The sequence below is a fragment of the Dioscorea cayenensis genome, chromosome 15 (assembly GCF_009730915.1).
Source record: "Dioscorea cayenensis subsp. rotundata cultivar TDr96_F1 chromosome 15, TDr96_F1_v2_PseudoChromosome.rev07_lg8_w22 25.fasta, whole genome shotgun sequence".
Taxonomy (NCBI): domain Eukaryota; kingdom Viridiplantae; phylum Streptophyta; class Magnoliopsida; order Dioscoreales; family Dioscoreaceae; genus Dioscorea; species Dioscorea cayenensis.
Window position 1 is genome coordinate 19,752,404 of NC_052485.1, and position 9,369 is coordinate 19,761,772.

Here is a 9,369-nt window from a genome sequence, read left to right on the forward strand (position 1 = left end):
ATGTCATGCCATATGCCTTCTTTTAGAAGCAAGGCTTGGGAGAGCCTAGGCCCACTCGGATGATATTGCAATTAGTGCACTGAACAGTGACACATCCGTGGGGCATCATTGAAGATGTGCTTGTCAAAGTTGACAAATATATATTTCCTGTAGATTTTGTGGTGTTGGACGTCGATGAGGATGCGGATGTTCCTTTGATACTTGGGAGGTCATTCTTGCGCACTTCCAAAGCATTGATCGACATGGACAGCGGGGAGTTGACACTAAGGGTTGGAGATGATAAGCTCACATACTGCATCGCCGTAGCCATGTGACATTCTCTTAACTCTGATGATACTCTTTACTTTCTTGACACTACAGATGAAATTGTTGATGAATACATGTGGAAATGTTTAATCCGGACCCGCACGAGGGTTTGTTCGACCAAGATGTGGACAATGAAGAAATAATGATGCTTGGTCTGGAGGAACAAGTAACATCTAACCCGGGGATCATGAAGAAGGTGCTCTGAAAGATGAAGAGGGCAAGAAGACGACACCGGAAATGCACCAAGGCTATTGGATGCATGTGAACTGAACAAGTTGGATGAACCTTTGCTAGGTGGCACAAAGCCAAATGATTCCCCCTCTACCTTCAAGAGACTTTGCTAATCATGCTTTCAAGTTATGGGTAAGAGGGCAACCTTCATATATGAACCCCCGTGAGGTAAGACAAGGTACCTCAAGCTTAGTGACATTATACAAGTGCTTCTTAGGAGGCAACCCAAGTGTTTACTCTTTTCTTAGATGTTAGTTTAGTGTTTGCATGAATAAAGTGTTGAGTGTTGGTGTCTATATGTTTTGATGCATTGTTGTGTGTTTTCTTGGAGATTTTTGATGTCATCTCTCTTTCATGTGGATTTGGCAAACTTTTTGGTCGTGCAAGTTAGTTTCTCATGTTTTCATAGGTATATTTTGCATAAGGGAGCAGGCTCTGAGTGATGTTTACTTGTTCAGGAATTTTTTATAGAGCCTGCAGAGTATTTAAGGCATCCAGAGAAAACACACGGGTGTGTGGAATTTCCACATGCCTGTGGATTTTCACTGTGAGCACGTCTAGAGAGGGCACAGGAGCATGGACGCGCCCCTATGAACAACTTTGTGACACCCACACGGCCATGGGTAATTTTCGCACGGGCGTGTGTTTTCATGCAGAAAGTTAGTAATGATCCACGCTCGTGTGGAATGTCCACATGGGAGTGCGAAACACATAGAGAATTTTCTCGGTTTGACAGAGGAGCCACAGGGGCGTGCGGCTACCACTGTGGGTCAAGCACACTGACAAGGTCCCCTTGCGTATATCGCGCAAGTGCACGGGTTTGTCGAAGTAATAATCCCGGGTGAGCGGGTATCGAATCCACTGGGAGTAGGGAATAAAAATACTTAATTCGATTCTTAGCTATGTAAAAGATCAATGATAATGAGTGTGACAATGAATCAATTCTCAACAATAAAAGCAACAAGTAAGAGAGCAAAATTAAAGAAGTGGATAAGGCAATCGATAAAGATGGGGTACCCGGATAATGCTAAGCCTAGGATAATTGTTTCAAGTGCAAGAAGCCTCTATTATGCTTCCTACTCAATGCGATCGTGAGTCGTGGAAATCCTTTATTAGATAGTCCCAAATCTAATGTCAACTATGCCTAACTCTATACATGTTCCAGAGGAGAAATCGAACAATCTCAACACCTCGCACTCTCATCGAGTTGCAATGATCTCAAGGGATTCCAAGTGATAAATCTCTTCCTTATTATAGACCTAACCTTTGGTCTAGGTGGAAGGTCCCTAACCACAATTGAGCCCTAGATACTAAGATCACCTCAACGCTTAACTCCGTTGCACGCACAACTAAGCCCCAGCAGAAGTTCATCCCTTAGACCATTCACTCTATTATGACCGCAAAGAACTCGAGGAACGGAGGTAGAATCTATCATGTCGGAGGGGAAAGGGGACGCTCCTGTACCTCTCGACTCACCCTCTCAACCTTCTCCAACCTAGCTTCGTCTAACGCTCGTGGTGTGTCACTCACTCACAAGGTTACCACCAAGAACTCTCAACCCTAGTGTCACTCTAGGGGAAATGTTCATATAATCAAGCATTCAAGGTTGGAACTCATAATAAACATCAATTTATTGAAAGCATAATAAAGAGGTTCAAAGAAACAAATACATCCTAGGGTTCACAATACCCGAGTACCCAGTAGGGGTTTAGCTCTCAATGGAGCTAAGTACAATCAAAGAAATAGAATGTAAAAGCAATGAATCCATAAAGAAACCCAGTCGATAGTCGTGTCGATGGTCTTGTGGAAAGTCCTCTACTTGTCGTCCAAAGATTCCCTCGTCCGGTATAGGATACGCCTCGACGGAAGCTCCCCTACCAACGTTCTTCCTAAGGAATGACGATGTCGGAGCCGTAGAACCTCTCCAAAACCTTGGCCAATACCCCTCGAAACCCTAGCCGAAGCCCTCTCTCAAGTTGGGGAAAAGATGGAGAAAAGAATACTAAAATCGGGGCTGATTCATTTATAAATAGGGCTTGAATCGGGCGACTACACGGGCGTGGATGCTTCACGCGCCCGTGGGGAATTTCCACACGTGCAACTTCAATGATAGGCACGTTGGTGAAGCTCTTGTTCTATGCGCATAAGTCGGAATGCTCGAGTTTGACTGCCTTTATGCCCCTCCAAATGGATGTGCCAACTCGAATACGAGGAGGTTGGCACACACTTTAGCATCTCACATTGACCTATGTCTTCCCGTTTGAACCTTAGTAAGATTTTCTCCAAAATTGGTACATTATAATCCACATTGGCTTCTTTCCTTCATACTTGGCCTCACAACCCTACCTGTGCGAAAGTAACATAAAAGCACACATATTAGTGTAAAAACCTGAGAAAAGTAATGCTCAACATAAGGAATGAACGCTTCGCATTTATATCACACAAGCACTTATCAAACTCCCCCACACTTAAGCTTTTGCTTGTCCTCAAGCAAAAATTAAAACGTTATGTGCATCCATGAAGAAAATATTGAAAGTGCTTGGCCTTAGGTTCACCAAAATATACAAAGAGAGCATTATACATGTGAGAGAAATTTCAACACTAAATACGAAAAAATCAATGCTCTAGCTAAAAACTTGAATCAAAAAGGAAACAAAACCCGAAGTCATGTACGTGTGTGAACTCACTCAAGTCAACCCAAAGTATACCCCTCAAAGTTCTAAGTACAATGGACTTATTTATCTACAAAAGTGACAACAATTTCAAAGATGGTAGTAGCTTCACACATCCTCTAAGGTAGCCCTTTCCAAAGCGCCCGCTAAGGTGGCTTTCACACTTTCGAGGTGGTAGCTCTTTCTACCGGAGTGGTAGCTTTCACTCATCTTATGAGATAACTCTTTCTCTCATTAGGGCATAACTAGTATCCGACTTATGAGAGTAGCTTCATACTTCATAGGTGGTAGCTCTTTCCACACAACAAGCACAAATAAACAATTAAACTATTTTTTTTTTTGAATTTAAAACAAGAAGTAACTATAACTAGACCCTTTAACATCGAACTTGAGTTTCCAAAAGAGTTTAAAGAATGAGTAGTGCACTAAGTGTAAATCGGGCAAAAATTCCTAGAAATTCAAGCAAGAACTAGAGCATGAAAACATTCAATGTTAGAAATTCTCCTAAACTAAAGAATACAATCCTTGCAACTAATGTGAACCGCCATTGGCTATGTGAGCATATAACAATCAAGAACAATAGAAAAGATGTGTGCACTATGAAACTCCCCATCCCACACACTTAAGTTGTACATTGTCCCCAATGTACACATGCAAGCTCACTCAAAATATAAATCATGCAAAAGCAAATGTGGGAGAAGCAATCAAAACAATATTTGCTTGACTCTCGAGTATATATAAAAGATAGATAATGAATACAAGTTGAGATGCAAAATGAAAATAAACTCAGAAGAAGAATCCTTTCTGAGTGAACAAGTCTAAAATAAAAATGCAACATAAAGAAAATGAGGTAAAAAAATGTCAAATGTAAGTGTCGTGCTCGCGCTCCGGTGCAACTGCTGCTGCTGGTGTAGATGCACATGGTGGGTCCACTGGTGCCGGGGTAGGGGATGAGGGTGCCGGAGGAACTGATGGGGCTTGAGGAGTCCTCGGCCGTAAAACAAATGATGAAGCAACGTCGCGCTCTAAGATCTGCTGTAAAACGTCGAAATGTGCCATTAACTCTGTGTACTAAGTTGCCTGCGTATCCCTAATCTCTGCAATCTCGGCTCAAGCCTCAGCTACCTCAGTCCGTATCACCCCTAAAGTACTCTCAAGCCTCTCAAAGCGATCATAAGCTCGAGATGGTGAAAATATACGCACGGGGGGTGGCTCCTCTGCTACTCGAGGTATCTCGGTCTCCATCGGGGCTGGCTGAGGCTCTGGAGCGGGTAGAGATGCCCCGGCTTCATCACCCTCGTCCTCAGCTATCTCTGGAGCTGGTAGCACTAACACAAAACCCCCTGTCCTAACCCTGTGGACCATGCCCATCAACCTGATCGTCTCTAGGCTCAAGGGAGCAGGTATACTCGTCTTCTCGGCCCCGCGAATCGAATCCAAGAGACCCATGCCTAGCACTAATCTTGTAATGTAGGGTCCCAAGAAGATCGCTCCCAGTCTAGCATAGTGCCCCTAATGTCTGATGTACACTGCCATGATGTGCCCTAAGTGAATCGGTACACGCTGCACCATCGAGTACAGATACAATAATTCCTGTCGACTTAAAACACCAGTGCTATTACCACGGCCATTCACCGACCTACTCATGATGGCATGTAAATATCTGTAAGCAGGCCGGGAAAGGCACGTGGCCTTAGACACCCCCTGCTCGTACTGACCCTGACCACATAGCACTCTGTAAGCTCTCTACGGAGGTCAACGTGCCAGGATAATCAGTCGGTAACTGAGCATACTCCTTCGTATCTGTGAATGCTTCCTCATACAAGCCAAGTCGTACCAAAAACTGAGTGACGCTCAAGGTATGGTGGTGTCCAAATACTCTGAACTGAATGGTATCCAAACTGTCAAAGCTTGTGTAAGATCTGTCAAATTCGAATGATGATAATACCTCCAGGGCAAACTCTCGGATGGCGGGTTCTCTAATCTTCAATAACTGCCGTCAACCACCTACTGAAATGAGATCCTCTACCTCATCAGCGAACTCATCTCCCTGCTATATATCTCGCAGTATAGTCGTGTCTAGGAATTCATAGCGAACTTGATGCTCTGGAATCACAAACCTCATGCCCTCAGGCTAAGGGGATGACTCATGTGCCCTCTTATCAGCTTGCTTCTTCGATCGAGGTGCCATAATCTGCAAAATTTGAAATGATTCGATCAAACAAGTTGACAAAATAATACTGCAGAAATCCACACGGTCGTGTGGAATTTCCACACGCCCGTGTGGAACCACGGGGCGTGAAAACCACACGGCCGCACTCCAAAAATTCAACAATACAACTTAAAAATATTTCTAACTTCGTTCTAAGCATCAATCATCCTTCTAATTGAAGAAACAAAGCATTATTAACTAGATTAATTGATGGAAACCATGAATTGGCAAAGAAAACGAGGAATAGAGCTTACCAATGAGATGAGATGAGAAAATGACGAACCGGCCGGAAACCTTGCAAAAATCCTATAACTGTAGCGATATGAAATCGGATAATGATGCGAGAATGTTTTCAGATGAATAGAGGTCATGAAGAGGGGAGAGAAACTAATCTTCTTTAAAAAAGGACTCGCGACCCTTGATGTTCTGTGCATCCACATGGGCGTGCGGTAATTACCCACGCCTGTGCGCTTCATTACAAAGGAGCCACAGGGGCGCATGCACGCCCCTGTGCGTTCTCGGGAAAACACTCCTTTCGACTCGGACTCTATCGCACGGCCGTGTGGAAAATACCCACGGCCATGCATCCGACCCATAGGGGAAGACGCACGCCCCTGTGGCTTCTCTGGACATCCGAGAAAAAAACCAAGTGTTATACACGCCCCAGTGGAAATTCCGCACGGGCGTGGGCATTCACATGCCCAATTCACTGGGGCAGCTGCACGCCCCTGTGTTTTCTCGGGATGGAGAGAACTCCTCTGCAGAATTTCACACGAGTATGTGGAAATCCGCCTAACTCTGCAGGAATGCACACGCCCGTGCGGAAATTACCCACGGGCGTGCGACAGTCACATGGTCATTTACAGGGGCAGCTGCACGCCCCTGTGCCTTCTCTGGATGAGCTCGTAGTGCAAATCCACGGACTTGCGGAAATTCCACACGGCCGTGTGCTTTCTCTGGATGACTTAGAAAAATCTGTACGCTCTGCAGAAGATTTCTGAACATGTTTACACACTCAGAGCTTGCTCTATTATGTAATTTTTTACCAGTGAAAAACATGAAATGGAGCTCAAATGACCAAACTTCGCCAATTCCACATGAAAACACACGATTAAAATTCAAAGTTCACAAGGAAATCTCAGCACAAGCATCAAAGAAATTAAGACACCAACACTTAACAAATTATTCATGCAAACAAGCAAAACTAAAAGCTAAGAAAACAGTAGATACTTGGGTTGCCTCCCAAGAAGCGCTTGTTTTACCTCACGGGGGTTCATGAATGAAAGCTGCCCTCTTACCCATGACTTGAAAGCATGATGTGCAATGTCTCTTGAGAGTAGAAGGTGTATTATCGGGCTTCGGACCACCTAACAATGATACGCCCAACTTCTTCGGTTCACGTACGTCTCCAACAGCCTTGGAGTGTTTCCGGTGGCATCTCCTAGCCCTCTTCATTTTCCGAAGCATCTTCTTTAAGATCCCCGGGGTAGATGGTACATCTTCCGTCGATCCAAGCATCATTACATCTTCATGTCCCTCCTCTTGGTCGAACAAACCTTCATACGGATCCGGATTGAACATCTCCTGTATGTATTCATCAATAATCTCATCCGTAGTGTCTAGAAAATATAAAGTATCATCGAAATTGAGAGAATACGGCATGGCCTCAGCAAGGCGGTATGTGATCTTGTCATCTCCAACTCTCAAGGTGAGCTCTCCGCCGTCCATGTCAATCAAGGCTTTGGAAGTCCACAAGAATGGTCTCCCAAGTATCAAAGGTACATTCGCATCCTCATTGACATCTAGCACTACAAAGTCAACCAGAAAAATGTACTTGTCCAGCTTGACAAGCACGTCTTCAATGATGCCTCTCGGATGTCGCACTGTTTGGTCCGCTAGTTGCAAAGTCATCCGAGTCGGCCTAGGCTCGCCCAAGCCTAGCTTTTGAAAGAAGCTGTATGGCATGACGTTGATACTATCCCCTAAGTCCGCCAATGCCATTTCCTCACCAAGATTACCAATATTACAAGGAATGATGAAGCTTCCCGGGTCTTTGTTCTTGTTCGGCATGTTCTTTTGCAATACTATCGAGCAGGAAGTATCTAGAATCACTGAAGCACTTTCCTCCAACTACCTCTTGTTAGTCAACAAGTCTTTCAAGAACTTTGCATACTTAGGCATTTGGTCCAATGCCTCAACAAAAAGAATGTTGATATGGAGTTTCTTGAACAAACTCAGGAACTTCGTGTACTGTTGATCCCCTTGGTTATTTTTCAATCTAGAGTGATAAGAGATTCTTGGCTTGAAAGGTGGGGATGCCACCTCTTTATCTTTGCTTGTCCCCTCTTCCACCTCTATAACCTCGGGTGCGTGTTCTTTTGGCTTCTCACTCGGAAGCCTACCTTCAACCTCACGACCACTTCTCAAAGTGATCGCCTTCACATGCTCTCTAGGGTTGATCTCTGTATTGCTTGGTAAGCTTCCATGTGGCTTTTCGGAGAGAGACTTCGCAATTTGCCCCACTTGATTTTCAAGATTATGCAAAGAGGCGGTGTGGTTGCGAAGTGTAGACTCAACTGATTCAAACCTTGTATTTGCAGATTGTATGAATCTAGTCAAAATCTTCTCCAGGTCACTCATTCGGGTTTCCAAACCTGAGACTCTGTTTTCCACTTAAGAGGGCTTGTTGTTGTTGTTGAAAATCTGGTGGCCCATGGCCTTTTGTGGACCCTGGTTACTCCATGAAAAATTGGGATAATTCTTCCAACCCGGATTGTAGGTATTGCTATATGGGTTTCCTTGAGGTCTCATGCCATTACCTACAAAATCAACATTCTCCACTGAAGAAACATCACCAATAGAGATTGGGCAATCGGAGGGAACATGTCCTCCACCACACCCGGTACAATTAGTCACAGCCGCCACTCTGTTTGACATTAGAAGATCTAACTTCTTACTCAAATTTTCCACTTGGGCTGCCAATGAAGTTACCGTATCTATTTCATGAAGACCGGCCACCTTTTCCTTCTCCCTAGCATTCCATTGGTAGCTGTTTAACCCCATTTCTTCAATCAACTGACGGGTCTCATCAGGGGGTCTTGCTACCTAAGGTACCTCCTGATGCCACATCCAAGAGTTGCCTTGTACTCGGGTTCAAACAATTGTAAAAGGTTTGAACAATCATCCACTCCGGGAATTCATGTTGCTGGCACTTCCTCAGGAGCTCCTTGAACCTTTCCCATGTCTCAAATAGAGACTCCAATTCCAACTGAACAAAGGATGAGATCTCGTTCCTAAGCTTTGCTGATTTTCCGGGAGGAAAATAACGGGTTAGAAAAGCTTCTATCATCTCCTCTCACGTAATAATTGATGCTCTAGGTAATGAGTGTAGACACAGGTTCGCTCTCCCCTTTAGGGAAAATGGGAAGGCTCTCAATTTGATGGCATCATCCGTCACCCCATTTATCTTTAGGATATCACACACCTCAAAAAAGCTCTCTATGTGACTGTTTGGATCCTCATCGGCCAAACCGTTAAACTGTGCGGATTACTCCAACATGTGGATGAATGCCGGCCTTAGCTCAAAGTTCTGAGCTGTAATTGGGGGACGCACAATACTCGATTGTGTTGCCAACACTGAAGGTCTGGCATAATCGGATAATGTTCGTTGTTGCTCATTCTGTTCTGCCATTTTTTCAGATTCTTTTGCTTCCAAATCAGCTGGATTAGACTGTTCTTGCACAGGCTCTTTCTCTTTTCTTCTAAGTATACGTTCAACCTCAGGATCCCCTTCAATCAATATTGAGGGATTCCCTCAGGTCATAACCTGTAGCTGTAACCAAAAAGAAAGAAAAAGAAATCAGAATGATGATAGAATAAGAACATAGGAAATAGAATATTTGGTAAAATAGCTAATAAAACAAAGTGCAAAGTATCTCCAAATGCCTA

At 44.1% G+C, this 9,369-nt stretch overlaps 1 non-coding gene across 1 annotated transcript; it reads left to right on the top strand.

The window, feature by feature from the left end:
- The first annotated feature begins 8,615 nt into the window (after positions 1-8,615).
- On the top strand, positions 8,616-8,722 carry LOC120278281. Its single transcript, XR_005541620.1, has one exon. It is a non-coding gene; the product is annotated as a small nucleolar RNA R71 (small nucleolar RNA).
- The last annotated feature ends 647 nt before the right edge of the window (positions 8,723-9,369 follow it).